Here is a 27,041-nt window from a genome sequence, read left to right as displayed (position 1 = left end):
AATAAAGTTCTGTTGAATTGAATTGACATGAACTGAATATCAAAGGGGCTCTCACGCCACTCTGCGTGGTAACTCACCGCCTCCAGTCATTTCAGTGAGGGGAAGGCAGCAGAGGGAATGTAGTTTCTAACATGGTAGTAGGGGTATGAAGCAGTTGCCACCCACCACGAGGTGGTTGCCACCCGCCATATCAAATGGTGGGCATCGAGAAAGCAGAGAGGACAAGATGGAGGACGTGATAATGTTGGTGACGGCACACCCAGAGTTATGGCGCTAGCAACTTATATGGACAACCAGAAGAAAAACTGGGCTTCAGATACTATTTTCCATCAATACAGATGATTGGTCAATTGTCCAAATATGCAGTGCTGGCCCGGGGCATAGGCAGTATAGGCGAATGTTAAGGGTGCCGTCATCCATGGGGGCGTCACAAATGGAGGTAGAAAAAAATCAAAATGTTTATCTTTTACTATTTGTCACTAATCCTATCACTACAATTAGTTTGAACAAGTACAGAAGGCTACAACAACATAACTGCATAGAAAAGCTTACTGAATAACAGAGAGACCTTTTTTTCTGGGTTCCTCACCAGCTTGTTACACTTAACTTGCTCTCTGAGGGAGATGGGTAAGCTATCTGACGTCATGTGAACCTCCCAAATGCAAGGGTGAAGGTCGCCTAGGGCACCAAATGTGCTGGGGCTGACATTGCAAATATGCAGAAATCTTTGGTAATTTCAGTGATTTCTGTGCTAAATTATGCAGCTACAAGCTAGCTTGCACTCCTGCCAGTGTTCAAAGAAGCACCCTCCTTGCATTGTAGCCGGAGACCATAGTGACAGTTGCTACTTTTAAAAACATTTCGCCTTTGAAGGGAATGCTTGCACAGGCAGGCAGTCATCAGGGTGGTTACTGCCTGGCAACGGGAACTGCCCATTGGTTCGACAGCCCATTGCTTCGACATCCCATTGTTCCGACCATATTAAACTCATTGGTCCGAAGTCCGTGCCCTGTGGTTAAGGTCTGGTTAGGTTTAACCACTTGGTTAAGGTTAGGAAAAGATCATGGTGTGGGTTAAAATGAAAAAGAAAGTGACAAACACATAAGCCGTGAGCCTGCTTCGCCTCAAGCCGGTCACGGCGCACCATACGCCCGCCACGAGCCGTTCAGCCCCGTGGGCAGTCGGACTAATGGGATGTCGAACCAGTGGGCTGTCGAACCAATGGCATGGACCCCCTGGCAACGTGAAAGCAGCTTAAAAAGATAGCTCCGTTCTCTGGTATGCCTCATTCATGAGGGAAATTCACTGCACTAATGTTACTGCTGCGGAATGACCAGGAGGGGGAAGTGATGTACAAACAGGTCCAGTTACAGTTTTTCTTGATTGCTTTGACCTGCTTATAGAAACTGGGATCCACTCGGTTTTCATCATCACTGTCTCAGCAGAGCACAAGACACCTCTTGCAAATGTGTTAACCCTTTCTCATTGGATTGACACATTTTCCCCACCCTTTTGCAGAACACTTTACACGGATGTCATTCAAGCAGTCCAAACTCCATTAGCTACACTCCTTCACACAAATTTTCAATTAGCAATCAGTCTGCAGGCCTTACAAGGTGCAGAGCCTGTGTTGTTCTTTGCCAACATGGATGGAGTCCGAGTGCGAGGTGGAGGTATAGTTGGAAGGACTCGGGTTTCTGATGAAATCCGGGCAACTGTTATTGATCACATTATCAATCATGGCCTTTCACTTAGAGAGGCTGGACAAAGAGTCCAGCTTGTTCTAAACAGAAACACTGTCGCATCCATTGTCAGAATTTTTCGACAGGAAAACAGGTAATGTAGCTGTACAGTATATACAGAAATATCTTCAGTGGTATACTTTATGTAATTGTTTCCTCATTCCCCTTACATGTATTCTTTATAGAATCCAAAGGCTACCATTATCTGGTGGTAGAGGGAGAATTTTTAGTGCTGAGCAGGAGGCAGCCGTTGTGAACATGGTTGTGGCAAACAATGCCATAAGGCTGCGTGAAATCAGGGCAGCAGTGATCGCAGATCAGGGCATGTTTAGGAACATCAACAACGTGAGCGTGACCACCATTGACCGCATCCTCAGAAGGAACCATATGGCCATGAAGCAGCTCTATACAGTTCCATTTCAAAGGAACTCTGATGTTGTGAAGGAGGCCAGATGCCAATATGTGGAGGTAAGGCAACATTACTACAGTATACTGTAATGCCTTGTCATATCATGCAGTTAGAGTCAACTGGAGTCACTTTTCATTGTCATTTTGCCTTTTTTTACTTAGAGAATAATGGAGCTTGAAGCTGAGGGGGCACATCATGTCTTCATTTATTTTGATGAAGCCAGCCTCAATCTCTGTAAAGTGAGGAGACGTGGAAGGAACCTCATTGGGTACAGGACCACTGTTACAGTTCCAGGACAGAGGGGTGCCAACATAACCATGTGTGCTGCCATCTCCAATGATGGTGTCCTATGCCATATCCCCACTATTGGCCCATATAACACCGAGTGCCTCATAACATTCCTGAATGCACTTCATGACAGGCTGATCCCACCTGAGGAGAGAGGGCTGTTGAGGCCTGGCATGCCACTCTTCGTCATTATCTGGGACAATGTGGCGTTCCACCACTCTCGCCTTGTCAATGAGTAGTTTGCAGTACACCCTCGAATGATGATGCAGTTCCTTCCAGCATATTCCCCATTTTTGAATCCCATAGAGGAGTTCTTCAGTGCTTGGAGGTGGAAAGTTTATGATCACTGTCCCTATGAGCAGATGCCCTTCCTGAATGCAATGACTGCTGCTGCCCAAGAAATAGGTGCAGAGGAATGTCAAGGTTGGATAAGGCATGCAAGAAGATTTTTCCCTCGGTGCATTGCAAAAGAGGATAGTGAATGTGATGTGGATGAGGCCATGTGGCCCCATCGTCAAGACAGAAGAGATTGAGTATCAATAGTGGCTATTTCTTATACTCTACAGTAATAGATTTTTATACTTTACTGTAATAGATTTTATTTTTATTTTCTTAATTTCTTATACTCTAATAGATTTTATTTTGGTTTACATGTATTTTGTGTAATATTTACAGTATTTCAGTTTTCAGCCACAATTAGAAAAAAACGAATCAATGGAATCAATAAAATTTGCACCAAAACATTTCTGATTCTGGATCCAATTCTTTGCAAGAAGGCAAATTTGACAACAAATGGCACTGGCATGAAAGCTACGTACAATAATAGGCTACAATGACAAGCAATGGTGCACTGATTCGCACTGAGTGCTATATTTTGTATTTTGTTGTCCACTGTGTAATGGTTGATTGGAAGAGCATACACTTGTTTGGAAGTTGTGTTGTTTGAAGGCAAAATTTGCTTTTGTTGCATATTTTAAATGTTTTGGCATGGTTAGAGCCTTTTGCAAACAAAATGTGTCATTTTGACCATGAGTGCCACTGTTTTGGCCTGTGTGTTAACTGTTTTGAAAATGTGGAATTTGAGTTGACTGCTGCATCAAAGCAATCGAGAAAAACTGTAATGTGAAACACAATTTTAAATGCACCCAAAAAGAGAAACCCAACTGCAGTCAGCTAATTGTTGACTGTGGCTAGCTAAGGTTATACAGTAGTACTAAAATGAAGAGAGCAAGAAGTGTTTCGTATGCAGCAAAGGTTCCAAGATGTTTCAGTTATATGGCAGGCACTGTATCCACTTGGCTATTAAGACACTCCAAAAGCACTTTGTTTGAGATAAGAAATTTGGTTAAGCTTAGTGCACAGTTGGGTATTTGGTTTAAGGTCAGTAAACAAATTGTGTCTCCTGCCTTTTTTGACATTTTCTGTATTAAGTCCTGACTGCAATCTTTCCCTACCCTTAAGCAAAAAGTGCATAAATATAAAAAAAAAGTTTAGGTATGCTTTAGTTGCCATGAGCAGATACTGAATAGCAAGACTGGATATTTTTGCTGGAAATGAATTAATATGTTGTTAATTAACATTTTTTACTGATAAAATAAGTCTGAATATTTTCCCACCACTTGCTAGATATGTTAATGAAAAATGTTTTCTCGTTATGCTGATAAAAGAACCCAGGCAGGGTTAATGCATTTGCTGTTGCAAATAAGTGGTTTACAAAGGTAACTTCTCGAAGGCTGGGGGCACAGAGGCAGACGCACAGATACATGGGGTATAGCTGAGAACACATTCAAGGCTGGTTTCAAAGTGAATTATTATGTTAAAATGTCTCACAGCCAGCTCTTACACAGTTTATGTCCAAGAGTATTTTTCCATAAAGTTTCGGGGGACCATTTCTTTTCAAACCACTGCCTCTCAAATATCTGTGCATGCCCCTGGGTTTCTGGGGAGCATCAGTTTGTTGAGCATTCATGAAGAAGAATGGGGAGATCTCTGTGCCTCAGTGGTTTCAATGACATAGCTCTCGCACTAGGTGGATGGTGCTTGCTGTTCTACACTGCCTATTTTCCTCTAGTGTTTGATAGCTGTACTCAGCTCTCCAAAGTGGCACTGTAAAGACCGACAAAAGATCAAATCTGGAGGTCAGCAGTGAAGGAGACAGAACTTTTAAAACAAAAATACTGATGCATGACTTACAACACCAAAACACAAGTACATCATAAAATTCTGTTCAATGAGATGTTTCATTTGTTTTGTGCAAAAAATCTGAACAAACATAAACACAAATACTGTTAAATATTTACCACTACTTCATACAAAATAATTATTTCTACAATCACTTTTTACACTTTGTCCCCAATAATGTCTTAGTATTATTCATCATATCATATATGTAATATGTTCTTTTGTAAATACTCAACAGTGAGTTTATTACATTTCTCTCATATGATATCAGTGTAATATAATCTGATAGGGACTGTCTGTCTGTGCACATCCTGTCCAGAGTGTCTACAGATAACAGAGAAGAGAGATTTGTCTGTCAGTCACAAGTGCTCCTGCAGTCTGCAGCAGCCAAGGCTGAACAGAGCAGGTAACACATTTTTCATAAACCACCCACATCAGGATCTCCACATCCTGCTCCAGGTTACTGGTCTGCTAGCAAAAGGCCAATGAAAATGAATAGTAGAACACATTTACACTTTGCAATAGTTTAGCCCTGTAGCCAGTGGTGTAGTGGTAATTGATGAGGTGGGTGTACTGCTAGGTAGATAGGTAGGTTACTGATGATGAAGTGGGCATACTCTCCTATATATTATAATGGCTTTTTAGCTGATAGGTGGGTATACTGTAACTGGATAGAAAAAGAAGTGGGTATACCCTGTATACCTGAGTATACCCTCCACTACATCACTGCCTGTAGCACAGTAACTTACCATACAACTTCAGTTAAACACCCAGTACCTTCTACTAGCCCAGTGTGGCTACACATTTTAAAAATACAGGCCTGTCTCAATTAGATGACTGGTCTAATTGCCAAGCAGTTCATTTTTTAATAGAAGTTCTTTGGATGTATATAAGCGGGTTGTTGGCTACCTCACATTATGTGTCCATTCCTTGATTACCCTGTAAATTATTCATATTCCTTTTGTCTGTAAGGGTCCTCAGATCAAAAGAATCAAATGGATTTTTCATAAAAATCAATCCAAGTTATAGTTTTATATAATTTAAGTATAATATAATATCCAATTTTGTTTTAACAGGAAAGAGTGGTGTTGTGTGGGTATGCCAGGTGTCATAATCTTTGAATGTTGTAACTCTTTATCAATCAATCAAACTGTATTTGTATAGCACTTTTCATACATTAAAAATGCATACATATCTCTCTGATGCGCTCTCTGTTGGAGCTATACAAGCAATATTCAAACAAATTTAAATAAACAATTTGATAGTATTTCCCATCTTTGCTGAGCAACAGTTTTGTGTGTAAAGAAGTAATGGTCTGTGCCAAATATAGGCCTGTTGATTTCAGTGATAGCCCGGGCTATTGATTGAAGTTTTATGATATATAGCAGACTAATTTATGTCAAAGTAAGTTAATTATAAAACTAGAAAAGCACTCAGAGAGTGCAGACCTCCACCAAGTAGGTGATATTCCCTCCCCCTCTGCATCAGATTTTGCAGCTTGCATCACAATTAGGTTATTTGCATCACTATCATTATTATTAGGTTATATATGCCTTCACCATGGAGACACTGTGGTGTATTTATTTTGTACCAACACAGAATATGTTTTTTTGTTAGTTTTCACTTTCTTTTTTTCCAACACAGAACATTAATTTGAACTTTAGAATTACAACAATATTTAGCAAGTAGAAGAAGACGTGCTTTCCGGCCACCAGATGGCACTATTTTCACCGTCTTTAGAAATAGGAATGTCAGACATTAGACTTTTTTATTATTTTGTCCACTTTGCTTCAACCGATCTCCACCAAAATCATTATCTGTTCCTTGTACCATTATCCACCTTTCCTGAAAATTTCATCAAAATCTGTTCATAACTTTTAGTTATTGTAGACAAACAGACAAACAGACAAACAGACCAACGTCGGCGAAAACATAACCTCCTTGGCGGAGGTAACTAAGAATTTTTGAAAAATCTTTTTACTCAACATTTCAGAAAAACATTTAAAGGACTTAATCACCATGTCCACCAAAACAGTGAAGCAAAACAAAGGGGTACCAGACAGACAGCACTGTAGAAACACCACAATGCCACCAGACTACAGGGATACAGAAACAGAAGCATACTGCATGACATTACATCTTGCCTTAGAGTATAGAAGTAGTGTGTTTTAATGAGTATAAAACCATAAATTCAAATTAATGTTACCAAAAAAAAAATTAAAAAAAAGAAAGGATGTGATTTTAGAGGCTAGGGTTGGTGCTCCTCAGCCCCTCCCCCATAAAACTAAGCAGCAAAATGACATAAAATGTAAAGGCTCCCTCTGTACAGGGAATGAAACGCGGCTGTGACACTGACAATGGCACCGCAGCTCTGTTAAAGAGTAGCATTATAAAGACAAGACAGAAGACAAAGTCTGCAGATCAATAGTATCTGGCAGAGAGCACAGTCACTGTATGGATTTCATATTTGTTCCTCTACGCTACAACATAGATTATGGCACAATGGAGCAAGAAAAAAAAACTGCCATCTCAGAGGTTAGAAAAGGAATGCTATCAAATGTGATATAAGTAAAAACCATACCAGTGACGACATCATTACATTAAATCTATAAAAAAGTAGAGGATCTATCTATATGAGCAGCTATTGCTTTTCAATATGTCTTTTCATTAGACTTGAAACACACGCTCTGCGTCCCCTGATAAACATGAACTGATTATATTTAGCCCAGACAACAACTCATTCATCCTAAGCAGCAATATTATGATGACAAGCTAAAAGCCTGAGGATCAATATTCTTCGAGAGGGAGAGCGCTTTCACTATTTTATAACACAGACAAAAATGAGATGGCATACAGGAGTGCTTTTTAAGCAGTGACCGAATGATTTTAGCCAAGGACGCTAAACCAGTGACCTCAGGAGAACCAAATGGCTGTTGTCTGTCTGGTTTGATCAAATAAATGTACGATATAAAAATGCCAACGAGCAATGTTCAGCTGTTGAGATGTTAATATTAACACCGCTTCATAAAGACAAGATGAAAGATAAAGCTTGACAATCAATAGTCTGGCAGGGGAGTTCAGCCACCTTATGGATTTCATATCTGATCCTCTCCACCAGAACATAGTTTACAAGATAACTGAGCTGCAATAGCTTCATAAACAGGGCAGTGATTATTGAGAGTGATAGTGTATTGTGCGCTGTGCTGTGTGTGTCTGGTTGCCTGTGAATGAGGCCATTCATCCCTCTGTCTGCCTCCTTCTTCTGTCTGCCTATCGTCCCTCTTTCACGAAACTGCCTCAAGCAGAGAGGGAAAGGGGGCTTCAGTTGCACTCACTGAGGGGAGGGAAGAAGAAACGGAGAGGGAGACAGAAAAAGAGCAAGAGAGGAAGAGAGTAGTTCCAAAACCCACAAGGGGCTCCGACAGTGACAAGAGTACGTCTGCCAAGAGATACTGCAGAGAGAATGTAGAGGTAAGGAAAGAAAGCAGAGGAAATTGGATGCTGAAAGTATCTATATGCCAGCGAAGGAAAAGAAAAGGCTGAAAAATTAGTCCTCAAATGCTCTCAAGGCTCTTTGTGTGTGTGCCTGTGTTACAGCAGCACATACACACACATTCAAGTCACACATGCACAGAGCTGCCTCAAAGGCCATCCAGGATATGTCTTTTTATTTCTGCTAACTGTGTCTGAACAAAGGGCTGAGTAAGGGTCAGAGGTGGAGGCAGCAGGAGGAAAGGCTCCTGGGTAAAACTGCCACACTCCACTGTCACTTCTTTATTCTCTTTGATTACATCTTCCCCTGACTTCTCCTCCAGGTTCTGACCCTCAGGGTGCATGAATAAAGCTTCTAAGAATAAGAGCACTGATTGGGGAAAATGAGGGCAGGTACCCATGAGAGGGGGACAGCTATCACTGTGGCCTTTGGTGTTGGTTGGTCATTTTTACATTTGGCTGTGATGGTTTGAAGGGAGAATTTCAATAACAATCTCAAAGTAACATTAAAGAGGAAGTTGGAAGAAACACAATGGCTTCTGCATTGTGTTGCTCATATGGGTAAATGTTTGGAATACAAAAGGGATGACACTGGCATTAATCCTCACTCAGGTTTCCAACTGGCGTACAAATGATTTCTTTCTTCTTTTTTTGTAATCATCCTTAGCATAGCGTTCTTTAACAACTCATTTATTCCTTTCTCTGATTGCTTCTCCTCTATTGATTAATTTACTGTAAGAAAACCAAAGATCTTAAGAGTGTTCAGAGATGAGTATAATTGGTGCTGCTACTATTACAGCTTTACTGTTTTCTTTTTTTTTTGGCTTTCTTTATGGAGATACAAGTGGCCGAAATGAGTTTCCTCAGAAGGGCAGCTGGGCCTTGGAGATAGGATATGGAGCTCAGAGTAGAGTTGTTGCTCCTTTGCATCGAAAGGGGTCAGTTGAGGTGGTTCGGGCATCTGATCAGGATGGATGGATGGATGAATGGATGGATGTTTGCTTTTAAATACTCACTTTATTATGATTATCAGGACTATCATGATAAGCAAAATTCAGATGGAAGGCAGGAAGTGATAAACGCATACGGTTCGTGAACTGGAAATAGAAGAACATGACTACATAAAAGGGTTGGATTGACCTGCAACATCGTCTGAAATTTGAAACTCATGTTGGATGTGATCCATACAAAACAATGATGTGACTGTTCCCGCAACTTGACAGATTCGCCTGGTGTGAACACGATCATCGTTACAAATTACCTCGTCCTCCAGACCTAACATTACTATTGTTACACAGTGAGCTGATGAAAGCATACAAGAGTCTAGTAGGCAATAATATGTCTGTTTGGTGAAATGCCTTTAAAGATCTGGGGCATGGCTAAAAACATGTAGAAGCTGTCACAACACATCCTAATTACATCCAACTAGAGGCATGTTTAACACACTGCTTTAACGTTAATGTTTAACATTAGTTGACTCCACCCCTCCGGACTGAAGATGAAGGTTTTTAATCCACATCTGCTTCTGTTTCTCAGAGAGTTTTGTGTTTAACTTCTCTCCTTTACGTCCTACTGTTTTCAGGACTTCTAGTGACCCTTGCTTTTCCCAATTTCATCAACTAGAATAACCGTAAACAGCCATATACAAAGAAGCTATTGTTTTAAACAGTGTCCTCTGACTGTTCACTAACTGTGTGCAGATGACAGAAGAGGAGATGATAAAAATGTAAAAAATGATACCAGTAAAAAAAATATGTTTGTTTGGGTTTTACTTCGTGGGTAGTTTATGGGTTTACCTTTTGTTTGCTCCCATGTGATAGAGGCTACCTGTTAAATGTTTACTGGGAAAGACACCTGCCCTCTCGTATTGGGTAATATCATAAAAGACAAGTGTAGAACTGACTGTCTTTTATTTCCTTCTTGTATGACAAGTGAGACCTTAAGAAATGCGGAACCTCTAGCAAAATAAGAACATAATTTAAGGAGAAGTTATACCTAAAAAAAACGCTGCCCAAATGGGTGGCAGGACTGTGAAATTGACATTTCATAAATAGTCAGTTTTCACTAATTTTTAATACCCTGATGTGGTGTGAAGCCCTGCACATTAGGGAAATCATGGGCCTCCAAATTACTTCTTAATATTAAGTTTGTGGCATTTCTCCGCATTAGTCAACAGTGAAAATAGAGAGTGACAGGAAAATGGGGAGCAAGGCAATTACATGCAAATGCAACTGAACACTGATGGTTCCTGCGATGGTGGTAACTGGTACTATCCCCGTCCAATGAGCCATGGATATGACCATTCAGCAATTCTGTTTCCTTTTCTGTAAAGTCATGAGGAAATGAACAAATTTTGGTGACATCTCATTAGTGTCTCAAGTTCATATCTCTTAGCTCAGCACATTACTTGGAACGTCAGGCTTGTCTGGCACAGACAATCACACACACAGTGACATACTTGGGCCCAGTTGTTGCTCTCCTGTCAAAACGACCAAGAGGCATCACCCGCAAAATTGCTGAAGTCAAGGATTCTAGAGATTTCCTGGAAGTGGAGCCTACCATAACCTGTTGTGCTCCTTAAACATACAGTAGGCAATTGTCTTGAGCAGCAAGTATATTGCCTCAACCAAGTATCTACTGCGTGTTGTGTGTCCTTGAATTACAGCTTTAACACAGCACCTAAAGATACCATTTGCTTAAAGAAGTTTTCACTACTGGAAAGATGGTCTTTTGTGCGGTAGAAAGACATTAATACTTTTACAACTGGTGCTACATGACCACAGAAAACAGAGAAAACGAGCTGTAGCATTCACTTTTGCTCAAGAGGTAGAAAACGTAGCAGAATGCACTCCGCCACACCAGACCAATAAATGCTCCCACTGGTGGGTGATGCAATGCGAACTTTGCTGTTTTGACACAAGAAACACTATGGTGGCTAACAAACAATTTTGAGTTACAATTAAATGGTGAGCAAGAATGTTTCTGAAGACATTTTAGGCAAGAAATGGACAAAACAGTGACAGAATCTTGGTTAATATTTCATCAGCACCTCTTATTTCCACTGTTTGATCTCATATTTTTATACAGGAAACAGTATGGTGCCCACTTCCTGTTCACAACTTCTTGTATTATAGCTACAGAACGCACTAAAATATGCTTCTGAAGACATTTTATTCAAGAAATAGGCAATACAGTAACATAATATTGGTTTAGAGTTTGGACTCAGTTAGAGAGAAAGAGTTGTGGGTCTCTCTCAATCTGCTTCTATTCTTGCTGTGTCTGATTGTGGGCATATGAAAATTGGGAAGCACAATCTGTAGTTCAAGCAACAGCCAGAGAGCTGGCTCAGATTTTCAAGAGATGACAGATGACAGATGGGCTATCTGGGCACTGGTGACATGGAGTATAGCTTACCACAGTTCATCTATTAGCCACAGTGTTATGATACAGAGCTGGTTGAAAATCAGCAAAGTATCCTTTTTAATTATTATGTCTTAACGAAACAATTAATGTCTGAAATATGTCTCTAAAATCCAGCAAAATAAAAATGAATGGGTGGGTGGAGTTGCGGCTGTAGTATCCCACAGTGCTCCATGCTATAGCACCAAAACAGCACTTGACCACAGCCTGATAACAGCAGGATTATCTCTCGCCTCAAATCAGAACGAATAAGAAAGGGTGTCACTAATCAGGGGGTCTTTAAATGTAGCATTGGCGGCTAAGCTGAGGACGGCTGCCAACCACATTTTAATGACACTGTTATGGAAATACGCAGTTTGGTCCATGACATCCAGAAAATCAATGTGTCACCATGGCAATGGATGCTTTCTATTAAACGTTCAAGCAGCAATTGCAATAAGCATTCCAGCCTTCTGAATCCCATGCTCTTTAAGGAATGAAACAATGGTCGTTATCATGGCGACTCTATTAAAAAGAAAAAAAATGTCCCTAGGAGCTGTGTTCACTGAGGCGTGTTATAAATCTTGTGATACTGAACCTGGCGAAAAGCGGCTCACGGCAAAACTGTGGCTCAAAGCATATCTGCTCGCAGCATAATACAGCAGTATATGCATTCAGACACACACACACACACACACATACACACACTTGGAGGGGAATATATAATACTGACAATGCAGAAAGTTTGCCTCAACACTGAGGTCTGCGGCCACAGAGATAAAAGATAAAGGGAGGGAGAGGCAGGGCGATGATAAGAGAGAAAGAGAGGAGGAAACTACATGTCACCTGTCACAGTGCTGTGCTGTGTACCCCCTAGGACATAGGCCTTTAAACAGGGCTAATCTGTGTGTGCATATGTGTGTGCGTGTGTGTGTGTGTGTGTGTGTGTGTGTGTGTGTGAGAGAGAGAGAGAGATGTGACAGAGAGCCTTTTTACTCCAGTCATCTTTAAGCACTACTAACAGTAGCTAAAGCCCTGCGGGCCTGACCGGTACGAACACAGTCATTCGTCACACACACACACACACACACACACACACACACACACACACACACACACACACACACACAGCTGATATCAAAACCATTCATCACAGCAGACAGGGGGAGAAGGGGAAGAAAGTGAGGAGGGGAGGAGAAACTCACTCGATATGCTAGACTCATACTGTATATAAGTACGGCACTTTCATCTCCCTCTAAGGGAGTGATCACACAGACAAACCTGCAGAAACCACTGATTTCCTACGCTATGGCACACTTGGCGTGCACTCCTCTCTTGTGATGTGCTTTTATACTCTCCGTGCAGTTTTGTAGCCATGCATAAAACCTTCAAATATTCTCAGCTTGTCAGTTTCACACGCGGGCCCGACAGCCTCAGGTGCACGGAGCCATTTCTCCAAACACGGTTTACCTATAGGCATTTTTGAAGCGGATACTTCAGTTGTGAAACGTCTCTGTGTGATCCTTGAGAGTGCCGAAACATGATGAGTGTTCTGTACTGCAGTCCTACAGAGAGATAACTAGGGCATAAGTAGATACATTATTACAGAAGTGTGCATGTAGCGATGACTGCTGGGACTATAGAAAATATTAGCTAACACCAAATGGTCTTTTTATTCTTCATGTTGTATCAAACTAATGAATAAATGGCATCATGTGAATGAAAACACTTTGAAACAACCAACAAGTTCTCAGAGTTTAATGGTGAAATATGTCATGTGTTACTGCCTTTCAGACCAACATATAGGAGCACTTTCTAATCTGGCAAGATCATTTTTCTGTGTCTGTGGTTTAGGCACAAGCACAGCTTAATAGGTTTAAGATGGTTTGGGTTAAAGGTTAGAAAAACATGTTGTGGCTCTCTAATATCGTGACGTGATTTCCTCATTGCTTGTTTTGAGCCATTTTCTGAACAGACTGATGCTGTTGTTTTTCTTGGAAGGACAGTCTGGAAAATTCACCTGCAAACTGAGCCAAATTTCTAGTATCTCTACTTTAAATACATGAGTGAGGATTTGGATTAGCGTCCAAAGCCAAAGGTAGCGCTGCATCTGGTGCTTTCCACAGTAAAACAATAGCCCAGCTTTAGCCAAATAAATAACTCAGAGACAATGAAGGTTATGGAGTTTTCAGTACTGGCAGGGAATTGTAAGATCACAAAGTGGTCGCTCTTATCTCAGCAGTTTGTCTTGCAGTGCCATAGAACAAAACACTGACCACCAGAGTTGGAAGTAATGTGTTACAAAGTAATGTGTCACTGTAATTTCACTACTTCTGGCAGTAACTTGTAATGTAACTTACAACTTTTCCAGATTCAATTAATTCATTTTCCATAACCACTTATCCTGTTGGGGCTCTCAGGGGGGCTGGAGCCTATCCCAGCTGACACTGGGCGAGAGGCGGGGTACACCCTGGACCATAGCTGTCAAGTCTCCTGTTTTGGCTGGGAAACTACCGTATTTTACCCCTCTTTCCCGCCGTCCTCCCGTATTAGTATTTTCCCGTAGATCTCCCGTATTATAATAACATAATAACCTTGTATTATAATGTAGGAATGTTCACAGCATTTCAATGTCAACAAAGGTAGGCCTATCAGATTTTGATCACCTAATTGTAGTTAGTAAGTGGTTGACAAGTGGTTATTTTAGATTTCCTGTACACCTGTCTTAAAATGTAAGGGATACTGGAGCTTGGTTGGGGTGGTGGGATGGCTCGTGATGGGCGCTTGAAAATTTCCCTTATTTTCAAATCCAAAACTTGACAGGTATGCCCTGGACAGGTCGTCAGACTATCACAGGACTGACACATAGAGACAGACAACCATTAACACTCACATTCACACGTACGGACAATTTAGAGTCACCAGTTAACCTGCACATCTGCCGGAGTACCCCGCTGACACGAGGAGAACATGCAAACTCCGCTGGGGGACCCTAGGGGTCGAAGCGCCCCCCCCCCACTTTGGAACTAGGACCCCTCTTGCTGTGAGGCAACAATGCTAACCACCACACCACCCCACCACCTACTTTTTCAAATTAAATAACCCAATTACAGATACTGAAATTTAAATGTGCTTAGAATTTGTTCATTTTGTCTTGCTCAGCTTTTGTCGGCTGCCTATTCCAAGGATTTTATCCAGGTTATGATCTCATGTAATGTGATGCATGGATCAGGTGAGCGGCACTCCCTCTATTTTGTGTGTGGGAAAGTGGAGAAGGTGGAATATTGCACACAATGTTTCTGTAAGTAATTAATAACTTAGTGTTACTTGGAACACTGCAGGACGACTGGGTGACCCCTCCGCTGCACATCACCTCAACTGACCTTACAGTGGCACAAAAAATGGCGTCACTTAATCAATCAATCAGCATTAGACTGTCACTGCACACCAGGGCCGACAGAGCAGGCACTTGCTCTTCTGGAAATAGGGGCATTATTTTCCCTCCTTGAGATCAAGAACAACAATAAAACAGTGAATTTGTCTTTGCAGGATTTGAATTAGTGTATTTTTAACCTTATGAAAGATAAACCTCAGTGTATTTATGTTTTTGTAAATAACTTCTAACACTTTTATTTCATTAGGCCTATTATGATCAGAAATGACTGTCAAAATAATGTCTGAGAAACTGATGTTATTCCATTTGACTCCGCCAAAGGAGTAAACGCTTTACTTGTGTTACTTAATTTGAAGGATCATCAAAGCTACAATAAATAAGCCTTTCAAAACATTATGTTTTATTGTTTCAATAGCCTACTTAATTTTCATCATAGTGATAAATCTTATAATCGTGCCACACAGTTTCACAGCAACACCAAAATAATAAAGTTGTGTGCTTTCTCTACTGATACATTTCATATGCAGCAATTAGTAAAGTAATTCAACTACTTTTGAGAGAACCAACTAGTAACTGTATCTTATCACCAATTTTCGGTAACTTGTACAACACTGCTGACCACTGACTGATGCAGACAGTGCGACAGATTGAGAAGCTGTGAGGGATAAATTTGTTTAACGTTCTCTTAAAGTGCGACTATTGCTGCCTGCTGTTGCTGTATAAAAAATGCAAAATGCCTCCATACCTCTATCACTCTCATTTTTTCACTGTCCTTGTCTCTTCTGCTTTGACGGTAATGTTTATGCGTATAAAATGGTCAGACGCGGGAGAGGGAGAGATATAGAGTGTGAATGCGGTTTCTCTGAGGACCACAGAGATGAGACGGAAATACATTCCAGCCAAAAATACATCTGGCCACAACAGTATGTATTTCTATATATATCTCAGTTTGTGTTTGTGTGTATTTATATGTGTGTGTTATCCGGTGTTGTCCGTGTATCCTTTTCCATCCTTATATCCACAAGGAATAGCAGAATGTTACTTAATGGAGTTTTCCTAAAAAGTAATAAAAATATGTCCTCATCTCTGTGTATATGTGTATCTGGCAAACACCCACACCCACACACACACGCACAGGTATTTGTTTGTGTATGTCCTTCCAGCTGAGCATGCCCACAGTGATTGAGTGTGCTCACAAGATAAACAGAGCAGTAATTTAACAGAGGAAATGACATCCCACCACCCATTTCTCCCGCTGTCTCACTCCTCACCTCGCTATTCCTCATTCTTCCTCCAGTCCATCCATCTCACTCTCCCGCTTGTCCCCTCTGTCTCCTCTGCCATCTCCCCTTATCTCCTGGCCTCGCGTCTCTGCCTCTCTTTACTCTACCATTAAATGAGATTTGACTTGTTTTGACATGATTTGGTCAGTTCAATTGAATTCAATTCAAATCCTGTCAATGTCAGCTGGCTCGTCTCATCAGAACACAGGGCATGCTCGGGTGGCTGCGGCTCAGGAGGCAGAGACAGTCGGCCATTGACTTAATGGTTGTTGGGTCAATACCCGGCTCTATGTGTCAAAATGTCCTTGAGCACGACACTGAACCCCAAAGTGCTTCTACAGTAATTGCCAAGAACTGCTCGGTGTCTGAATGAGACAAAAACTGTAAGTTACTTCATCTGCTAACTTAGAAAAAAGTATTATATCAGAGCAGTCTGTTTTACAATTTACACCTGCATGTCTACAATCGGTCTTTGACAGATGAAGTAAAACTCGCTATAACGAAGTTTGCACTTTCTTTGTCTGCACTTTCTTTGCATTTGTTTATGTTAAAGCAGTCATTCCCAACTGGTGGGTCATGGGTCAATTCTCCACTTCACTTCGCCTTGGTCTAAATATAAACAAGTCCTGCACCCAGCCATTGGTAAAATATCCATGGACTTCATAAAGCTGACGAGGAAATGCCAAAAATTGAAGTTCTTTGAATGGCGGCTTGAGACTGGCACCAGAAGACAGTCAATCTCCACAGACCCCCATGTTAAATGTCCAAATTTACATCCGAAATAAACATGTTTACAGCCTGGCACAAAAAATGGTTTTGGTCTCTTTAACTTATTTCCTGCTTCATGCCAACTGTACAGGGGGTGATTTTTTTTTATATAACACGCCCATTTCCATTTTATTAAGGCTTAAAGTTATGCATAATTAAGGGCAGGCTGCTTTGGGTGACAGGCCAACAGTGTCCTCAGCTTCTCAGTCAGATCCATGCCTCGCTCCTCCACAGCACCAGCCTCTCACCCAAATATGGTCACTTCTGGCTCCAAAGGCCAAGATGGTGAATGGAATGCCAAACTAGAGGCTTCATAGTGAGAGTCCACAAACCAGTGGGTCACGTCATGGTAGCTGTGTCCATTATTTTTACAGTCTGTGGCAGTGGTTCCTAACTGGTGGGTCAGAGTCCAAAAGTGGATCACAGGTCCATTCTGAATGGACCACAAGTGACTCTCAGATGTGTCAAGTTTGTAAAAAAAAAAAAGAAGAGTGAATTTCCAGCACAGAGCTTTCATTTTGAAGCGGCGTTTTCTGCTGTAGACTGAATGACTTATGGGCAGCTACTTGACAGAGACAGCAAACTCGCTCGACATCATGGCCAAACGATAGTATAACGCTGGATGTATTTAACTGTGTGGACCTTGAACTAATAACAAAGAAGAAATCTGGACCCCGTGGCTGGACCAGTTGGGAACCACTGGTCTACGGTACACACAATTCAGTCAAATAACGGTCCCTGGTATCCTTGCTGAGTTTGTTTCAGTATAGTGTTGCTTTGACGATTGAATGGGTTGTATAACTTACTTAGTTGTGCTGTTTACTGTACCACTTATTGTAGCTGTAACTCCAAAATGGCAACTTGGTGATGTTTAAGATAATCCATACATGACGGACTGTACTCACATCAACAGGACTCATTGTAGCTTGTTTAAATGTCCCTGATACCAATCCATGTTAATGAGTTCCAGCACTACTGTCTGTCTCAAATGCATGTAAAGTATCCACTAAGGAGGTATGGTAACATACTTCAATTCACAGGAGCTAAAGTAAAGAAGGAGGCCAGGTTACTTAATGGGTATTATATGAATTTTAATGATAAATGTATAAGTAAATAATCTGACAAAAGAAAAGCAAGAGAAATAAAACTGGGAGAAAATAAGTGAGTACAATTATCAGTCATGATGTATATCACCTTATTTTTACAATTAAGTTTTGAAATATGTTTGTATTTCAGAGATTTCCCTTGTGCATTGTTCAAGTCTGTGCCTACACTGTCAAGTAACCAGACATTCCCTTATAACTTTAATTCAGTACAATCAACATCAGTTTATCTGATGGAACCTGGTATTCACTATAAAAACACATTTACTGAATCTGATACAAATAGAGTTGTGTATTTTCGCAATGTTCTGTTTGCACTTCAGCTGCAAATGTCTGCAAGTACACAGTCTGTGCCGAAGCCTCCTTCGCCGGCCTCTTTGACTCCTCGTTTGCAATGAAAAAGATGCTTGCTTCTTAAAGTGCTAAGAGCTGAGCATATTTTTACTCAATGTGCCGGTGTGATTAAAGTTAAAAGCCAATTTTACCCAAAGAGCTTTGTGCTTCCAGTGGTCTCATATCATCTCATAGCAACAGTAAGAACCACGACTAGCACTTTTCCCAAGCATCTGCTGAGTGCTGCAGCTAGCTAAAAAAAAAAAAAAAGAGGTGCTTGGTGGACACAAACCCTAAGTGCCTCATATCTCTCTCAGAATGAGCAAAGACAACTATTTAATTAGGAGTACCAAATTGTATTTGTTTGTATTTATTCCAATTCAGTGATATGCCTCCTGCTCTCAGGCATGCCCACAGAAACGGCTGTGCCCCTGAAAAGGTCCAATGAATGGGCCCTTCCCAAATCTGCTTTAGGGCGCGGCCACACATGAGTGAATGCAGATGAGTGACCATCATCTGCTGAGGCGATATTCATGCCAAATGTGGGCAGTGCCAGATGTGACACACATGGAAACCTAGCTTAACAAATGAGTGTTTGCTTGTATGCTTATAACACTGCGTAGTATGATGTTATTGGTTTTCATTTTGTTAGGTTTCATGCCCGTCTCTGCGCACTACCAGCCAGGCAGCATTTCTCATCTGGGGCAGTTTGTATTATTAATGACCAATACGCAATATCGGGTCTTTAAAACACAGCAACAATCAATGTCTCCTCCATCTTGGCTTGCTTGGAAAAATACAGCCAATGACAGTCAAGCAGGGTCAACCATACTTCTTTGCAAATGACTGAGGGTGATTCCATGTAATGCAGATATGCTAATTTGATTTATTTGCTCCTTGTTAAGGCTCTGGCCATATTTTGATGTTCGACTATGTGTTCTTCGCAGGTTTGATTGTGAGAGCGAGTGCTTCTTGTGGGCGAGAATCTTTGTCTCCTAACTACAGCTGTGGTGTGCTGTAGAGCACTGCGCAGGACTGTTTTCTTCATCCCGCTCCCGCTGAATTTCTGACCATTACCGCCCGCAACCGCACCGTGTGTGTTACACTCCCGCCCGCTCCCGCAAAACTCTGCCTGCATGTCTTTTGACGCACTGGTCAGGAACAGCGCTCCTATTTCGTTGTTTTCATTTAGTTTTTAATGAAATAAAGGCTGTTTCATATTCTATTCTCCTCCTCTGTATTTTATTTATTTTTCTGCCTTTATATAATCACGCAGTGATTGAGGTTAAGGTCTCTTTTCTAAGAGAGACCTGAATAAGAAACATTAATGAGATAAAGATAAAGCCTATGCTCAATAACACCGACATCATCACGCCTCTTTATGTAATTAACAAATAGCAACGAGAGTAGGCTGTGAGTGGCTCAAATAACACTAATAAATAAGATAAAATAAACAAAGTTAACGAATGAAACGAATGAATTTAACAAATGAATCACTTGGCCATAATATTGCTGTGGAGGAAGAGAATGTTGCTGACCGACTGCAGTCCCAATCCCGTGCGTCTCTCTTCCAAGATGCGCCCACAGACACTAAAGGCCCGCTCTGAAGGCGCACTGGATGCGGGGATACTGAAGATGAAACGCGCCAGCTTTGAGAGCGCTGGGAAGTAGAGGGCTCAGTGCGCCTTCAGACCTTGTTTGAGCTTCTTTTCCACATCATTTGTTAACTCCATCCTGTCGCTAAAGGCTACATCCCGATCCTGCAGTGTGTTTTTTAGCCGCCCATTCCTGCCCGCAGCAAAGTTCAAACCGCCCGCTCCTGCAAGATTTGGGTTGGGTCCTGCTGGACCCGGCGGGACCCAATCCCAATGCAGCCCTCTAGTGTACTGATTGGCTGGTGGTATGGGTTTGGGCCGGGAGTGTCGACTACTGATTGGCTCCCCAGCTACCTTCTGCTGCTTAAAATCCTTGACTTCCTAACAGGCTGATGGACAGTCGCCTGACAGAGGCAGCGATCCTTTCCTCAACCTCCAAACCTCTAGTATTGTGTTTGTGTTAAACCTAAAGATTTGGTTTTCCAGTAGTGCGCGTTTGTGCCTTCTGTCGGCCATCTTAGTGAGAATTTCATATTTGTGTTTGTAGAAACACTGTGGGTATTTTACAGCCTATTTGTTTCACTAGTTTACTTTTATTCTTTTTGACTTAACTTTGAAGCTGTAGGGCTAGGCTGCCGTTTTTTTTGTTTGTTTTTTTTTTGTATTTTTCTCATGTTTTGGATGCATCCTAGGGAGCCGGATTTAGTAAATGTCTTTTCAATTGTGTTTCTTTTCACATGGGTGTAGCTAGTATGTTTGGGGTTTAGATAGTTGTTTTGGCCTTGGTCCACCCTCAGTTATGGTTAATGGTAAATGGTAAATGGTAAATGGACCTGCATTTGTATAGCGTCTTTCTAGGCAAGGCAAGGCAAGGCAAGGCAATTTTATTTATATAGCACCATTCATACACAAGGCAATTCAATGTGCTTTACAAGAGAAATACATTAAAAACAATAGATCATTAAAAACAAGAGCTAAAAGCAAGAAAATAAATAGTTAAAAACAGTGCAGAAAATGCATTTAAAAAGCAAACATAAAGCAAAAGCAACAGCAGACAAATATAAAAACAATAGCTACAGATTATCCTAACAATAAGTTACATATGTAGTTCACTGGTAAGCTGCAGTAAATAGTAATGTTTTAAGCCCTGATTAAAATGAGTTGACAGTTTCAGCCGACCTCAGATATTCTTGAAGTTTGTTCCACAGGCGGGGAGCATAGAAACTAAAGGCTGCTTCACCTTGTTTGGTTTTGATCCTGGGAACACTGAGTAAACCGTTTCCAGATGATCTGAGGGGTCTGGATGCTTCATAACGTACAAGTATATCAGAGATTTATTTAGGCCCGAGACCATTAAGTGCTTTATAGACAAGTAACAAGATTTTAAAGTCTATCCTTTGACACACAGGAAGCCAGTGCAGTGACTTAAGCACTGGTGTAATGTGCTCCACTCTCTTGGTGTTGGTGAGGACTCTGGCAGCAGCGTTCTGGACGAGCTGCAGTTGTCTGGTCATCAGACCACTCAAAGCACTTTTTACTCTACGAGTCACATTCACCCATTCACACACTGATTCATACACTGGTGGCCGAGGCTACCATACAAGGTGCCACCTGCTACTCAGTTTTTTTTAAGTCACTCACACACCGATGGAACAGTCTTCGGGAGCAACTTGGGGTTCAGCATCTTGTTCAAGGATACTTCGGCATGCAGACTGGAGGAGCCGGGGATCGAACCGCTAATCTTCTGATTGGTGGACGACCCGCTCTATCTCTGAGCCATTTATGCTTCAGGTTATCGTTAAACTAAGTTAATTTTTCACCGTAATAAATAACTTCTTTGAACTGCAATTCCTGAGCTGTCTGGTTTGGGGACCAGGGAGGAAACAGCTTTCCACACTTTTATGTTGCACTCCTACTCCCCCAGACGGGGGCGTAACACTCCTTCACTTGCATTGAATGAAGGTGGATAGGAAGCAAATATTTGCCATGATAATTTCATATATTTATCTATTCTATATGAACAGGTCCCTGCATGGTTTCTTCCCCACATTTACAAAACAACAATATAGGGTCTTATAAAGTTTACCACTTTAATAGCATGTTTGTTTTTTTACTATATGAATTCAATTATGCATAGTATCTACTTTAATTTGGTTATTAGCTACATATACTGTACAGTGTAAACAGCAGCTCAGGGAGTTACAGTTTGCACAGCTGCAAGCACAAAACAAAACAGCAAGTAGCACAGACTTTAACAGCCACAAGAAATACAGTACACACTACAATCAGGGACAAAGGTGGACTCTATATGGACAGTTTGTGTTTTCTTGCAGAATTGGCTGCACAGATCTTTGAACCTCCCTCTGCAAAACAAATTTAGGATTGAGATACTGTATAACCAGACATAGTGTGTGCTTCACACTGAAATCAAAAGCCAGACATACTGTACGTAATGAGCACATGTGCAGTGGCAGTAACTGTGAGGACAATCTGGCAAACACCGTGGGCGCAGTCAAACTCTGTGCAATGTACCAGCAGCTTGACAGACAAATCCTTTCCCGATGTAACTGTGAAACAACAATCAAATGTCAAAAACAGGGACCAAAACAGCATTCTCTCAAAACCAACTGCCAGACTGTGGCTACTGTATGTGTGTCTGCTGAGCTCCCTGCCTGGGTAAACACAGATTGTCTTAGACAGAAGGTTTGGGAATCCAAAACCAACACATTAATCATTAAAGAAAACTTGTGAACAAACTTGTTTGGTAACGACATGTTACTTCCAATGCTAATGTAGTTGTCAAGGAGTAAAATGATCCCCAGACCTGCAGGAGTCGTTCAGGCAAGTTGCTGGCTTAAGAAAACGTTGATTAACATGACAGATGAGGATAATTAGTAGGTGAACACTGAATAATCGGCTGAATTATAGGGGTTAGTAGTTTATATGCAGTAAATATCCTGCCTGTAATGGTATCTCAAGTGGATTCTACCAGTAAATTCAGGTGATGCACTGGTCAAGTGAAACTCAAATCTCTTTGTCCCACAAATTTATAGAACATATGGTCATGATATTTTGTGGTTAGAGAGGACGAAAGGTCTGTCTCTGACAAAATAAGTGTGCAGAACTCTCAGTTTCAGCAGCAACAACAACAACAACAACAACAAAAAAGTGGTTTGACTCTTTCACAAAATCTGCAACATTTTAGGCAATACAGGAATGCAAGTCACCGTTAAGATGTTTTGGTTTAGATCTGACGTTTAAAGCCTGTGTTTCAACAGGTCAGAATGCAGTCAGCGTTGTCAGTGCAAAGTACTGAGTTAAATATTTATGTGGTGTTTTTATTGTCTCTTTGTCAGACTACCACATCACTGCTGGAAGTGGGTAAGATTTAAGCAGCAAGTATTGTGGGTTAGTGTGGGAGACGTAGACCATTTAGTTTGGGAATTACTCTTCTAAACTTCCTGAATTGCCATTGCTCTCTAGTCTCTACAGCAGAGGAACCACCACAAATATGACTTAAAACTACAAAAAGAAGAAAACAGATTTGTTATTTATAACGGACATGTTTTCAAATTTAACCCATATAAACCCATCGGTAACAATAATGACTGCAAAAAAAAGTTTTCACATTTAAGGCTGTAAAAATATTACCAAATTATGTATCAATGCATTTCCAGTAAATACTGAAATAATAAAGGGTCTCAATGAAATATGTGCAGTGTCATATGTTAAGTGTAAGTTGTCACATGACCAGAGCTGTTTACCTCCCAGACAATGCATGCAACCTTACAGCTGTTCATCAGTATCAAAACAATGCTGTCTTCAGTGATTGTGATAGCGATGGGTCACATATAGACTATGAGGGGGAGACGGGCCATTTGCCAGCCAGGCTGCTGAATACATATGCTGAACTTATGCAAACAGATCATGACAAGAAGAACTTTATCAGTGATTATGGCCTCCCCTCCAGCCCGTTCTTATTCCGAAGTCGTCAATACCGCCGCTTTGTCAATGATTTTTATGTAAGACACGTGACACCAAACGTCACCTTTTGAAGCAGTGTGTAACGCGACCAGACGTAACCATTGGTGTTGTCATGATATGCCGCAGGTCAGCCGGACGACACCTATGAGGGTCGTATTATGCACTGCTCGACAGGGTCATGTTGAAACGCTGCTGGTAACAATGTAATATAAGGAGCAGGAAAGTCCGTTTAGGTTGGGTAGGAGGGGTGGTGGATGGGTTCAACAAACCCCTGACTTTTACCTAGGAGCCAAGTGTTCCCTTCCCAAAAGCCAAACCAAGATGTTTTTTTCTAAACCTAACCACATGCTTTTGTCGATGTCATGGTGTTGGTAGCGTGTCCTGGAATGTTAACAGCAAACGCTGATGCATACCTAGCACCTCTGTTCTCCCTGTATATGCTTCCCCTTGGCCGTATCATCAGTAATTTCAAAGGCATTTCTTATCATTGTTATGTAGATGACATCCAACTATACCTGTCATTTAAACCACATAACATAGATGAAATCAACATACTCCATGAATATCTGTCGGCTATCAAGAACTGGATGGCCAACAACTTCCTCCAACTAAATGCAGACAAGACTGAGTTTTTTTTATTACTGCGGATGACTCTACGGTCTCTAAGTTGGTCAACCACATGGGGTCACTGGCACATAACATCAGGTTTGACCTCAGGAACCTTGGGGTAATTTTTAGGGATGTCTATCAGCCGCTGATATTAGCAAAAAACATGCATCGGCATCGGATCGGACTGCATGGAAAAATGCCAATTCCGAGAACTCTGATCCAGTTTTTCCACGGAGTCTGATCCAGGTTTTCCGACCAGCCCAGCGCTCCACAATTCAAGCAGTCTATTCCAATGATCCGCTCCAGCTCTTAGTATCAATCCACCAGGCCAGCATGCACACGGCAGACACACGGAGGGTAGGAAGAGTAGCGGTCAACTTAGTTAACTGACTATTTGTTTTCTGCTCTGGTTTTTTGAGAGTGATATTTTTATTTGGTTTACACTCTTACTGTTTATGGAAAGAGCACTGATGGTATTGTTTTGGGCACAATTAGTGAAATTGGAGCCATGGATGGACTATTGCTTGTTTAAACAGTTGTACAATATTGTGTGCCTGTGCACCAGGCTGGCACTGACACTACTAAAATGACTGAAAAGGAAAGGCTATATTGTTTGTTAAATGTCAACAATGAGTTTTGCAAAAACCTTGCAAAACTCAGGTCCATCGTCTCACACTTATTCCATCCCGGCTTGACTACTGCAATTCACTGTTCACCTGCCTCAGTAAAACATCTCTGGACCGTTTACAACTTGTCCAACGTGCTGCTGCCAGGTTGCTCACTCGGTCACGTAAGTCTTGCCATATCACCCCCATCCTGGCATCCCTGCACTGGCTTCCTGTTCACTTTACATTCCAATTCAAGGTCCTGGTCCTGACATTTATAGCCCTCCACAAAGTAGCCCCCGCTTACATTTGCGAGCTGCTCAACCCCTATATCTCCAACCAGTCACTGAGGTCTTCTAACCAGGTGCTCCTGGTTGTGCCTCGGACAAGGCTGAAAACTCGAGGTGACCGAGCTTTTCAATCCATGCCCCCACTCCTTGCCCTTGGACCTGAGATCCTCAGCCTCAGTCCATATTTTTAAGATGCAATTGAAGACACACCTTTTTAGGCAGGCGTTTGGACAATTGTAAGTAATTATATAGATTGTATATAGAATGTTGTTTCGGTTGCACTGTATCTTTTGCTGTTTGTACTTGCTGTATTTTCTATTTATTTAACTGTTTGAATATTTATTGTGAAGCACTTTGTGATTTCGAGCAGTGAAAGGTGCTACATAAATAAAGATTTACATATTTTGATGACTGCATAGGGGATTACCTTAACACATTTTCCCACCGTTCACAATTGTGACCAACCATAAAACACACTTTTTCACCTACTTTTCCATGACTATAATAATAATAAAAAAAGACTGATTATTTCAAAGGGCAATCAGTGACAGATGATTTGGATAGTTTTATGTCTGGGAAAGATTTGGGATTAAACAGGTTAAGTACACAGGGGTAGGGACACTGCATGTGCCATAACAATTGACTTACAGGCAGAAGTATTGTTTTATCTGTACTCCTGCATTGTTATTGGTTTCACTGAGTGCTACATTGTGCTGCTCAGTTGAATGTGAATGTGGATCAACGGTGAGTGATGTTGTGCGTGTGATTGGTGGCATTCTCCAGAATAGTGTTTACCACGATTGGCCTGTCACAGTGCTGAGGGTATGTCTGTTCCTTCCAATATGAATGTTAAGCAAGGTAATATTTGCTCTTCACAGATAGCTGCAATATGTTTGAAAGATAGAGATGTGATTACTGGTTTAAAAATATATTTGACACCTCATAATTAAAGCCTTTAATTTAGTTTAACAGGAAAATGGCAGATTGTGGGTGGTGATTTTGTTTAGGCTTTTGACATTTTTTATCTTACTCCAGTTTGTTTACCAAACATTGTGATTGCCTTGATTTTTAATTGGTATACACCTACGCAAAGCATGCTGATTAATTAATAGTTAGCATGATGTAATCAGCAGTATCTCTAACGCAAAGCTGCCACATGTCCGTCCCTGCATTTATCTCCAAGACAATTTGGCTCAGCAAAGCACACCTGAATGACAAAAAAATAAAATGACGCAGTGTGTAAGTGAACAAGACCTTTCTCTCTCCTTGTTCCCGTGAGTGTCCACCGTTCTGCCCTGAGTGTAACTACACTTTGAGTCCCTCTTGGGACTCTCCGCACACAGACACACTGCAGGGTAGCAGCACAGTGAACAGTACTTGTCCTCAGGCAAAAACTCAACCTCTGCTGATGAAAGCTAAACAGACACACACATGCACACACACACACTTTTACAGTGTATTTGCCATTAAAGTATGCTCATAAATTTCCCTCAAGACAGTCCTTTATAACCTTAGATGAACTTACTAAGGCTTCACAGCATCATTGATATATACCGTGCAAACACA

At 41.2% G+C, this 27,041-nt stretch overlaps 1 protein-coding gene across 5 annotated transcripts in view; it reads right to left on the bottom strand.

The window, feature by feature from the left end:
- The window catches only part of gria4a (glutamate receptor, ionotropic, AMPA 4a), a 157,978-nt gene that overhangs the window by 93,639 nt on the left and 37,298 nt on the right, over positions 1-27,041 (bottom strand). The gene's annotated exons all lie outside the window — the stretch shown is intronic.

The sequence above is a fragment of the Epinephelus fuscoguttatus genome, linkage group LG5 (genome assembly GCF_011397635.1).
Source record: "Epinephelus fuscoguttatus linkage group LG5, E.fuscoguttatus.final_Chr_v1".
Taxonomy (NCBI): domain Eukaryota; kingdom Metazoa; phylum Chordata; class Actinopteri; order Perciformes; family Serranidae; genus Epinephelus; species Epinephelus fuscoguttatus.
This window is presented reverse-complemented; position numbering and strand designations above follow the sequence as displayed.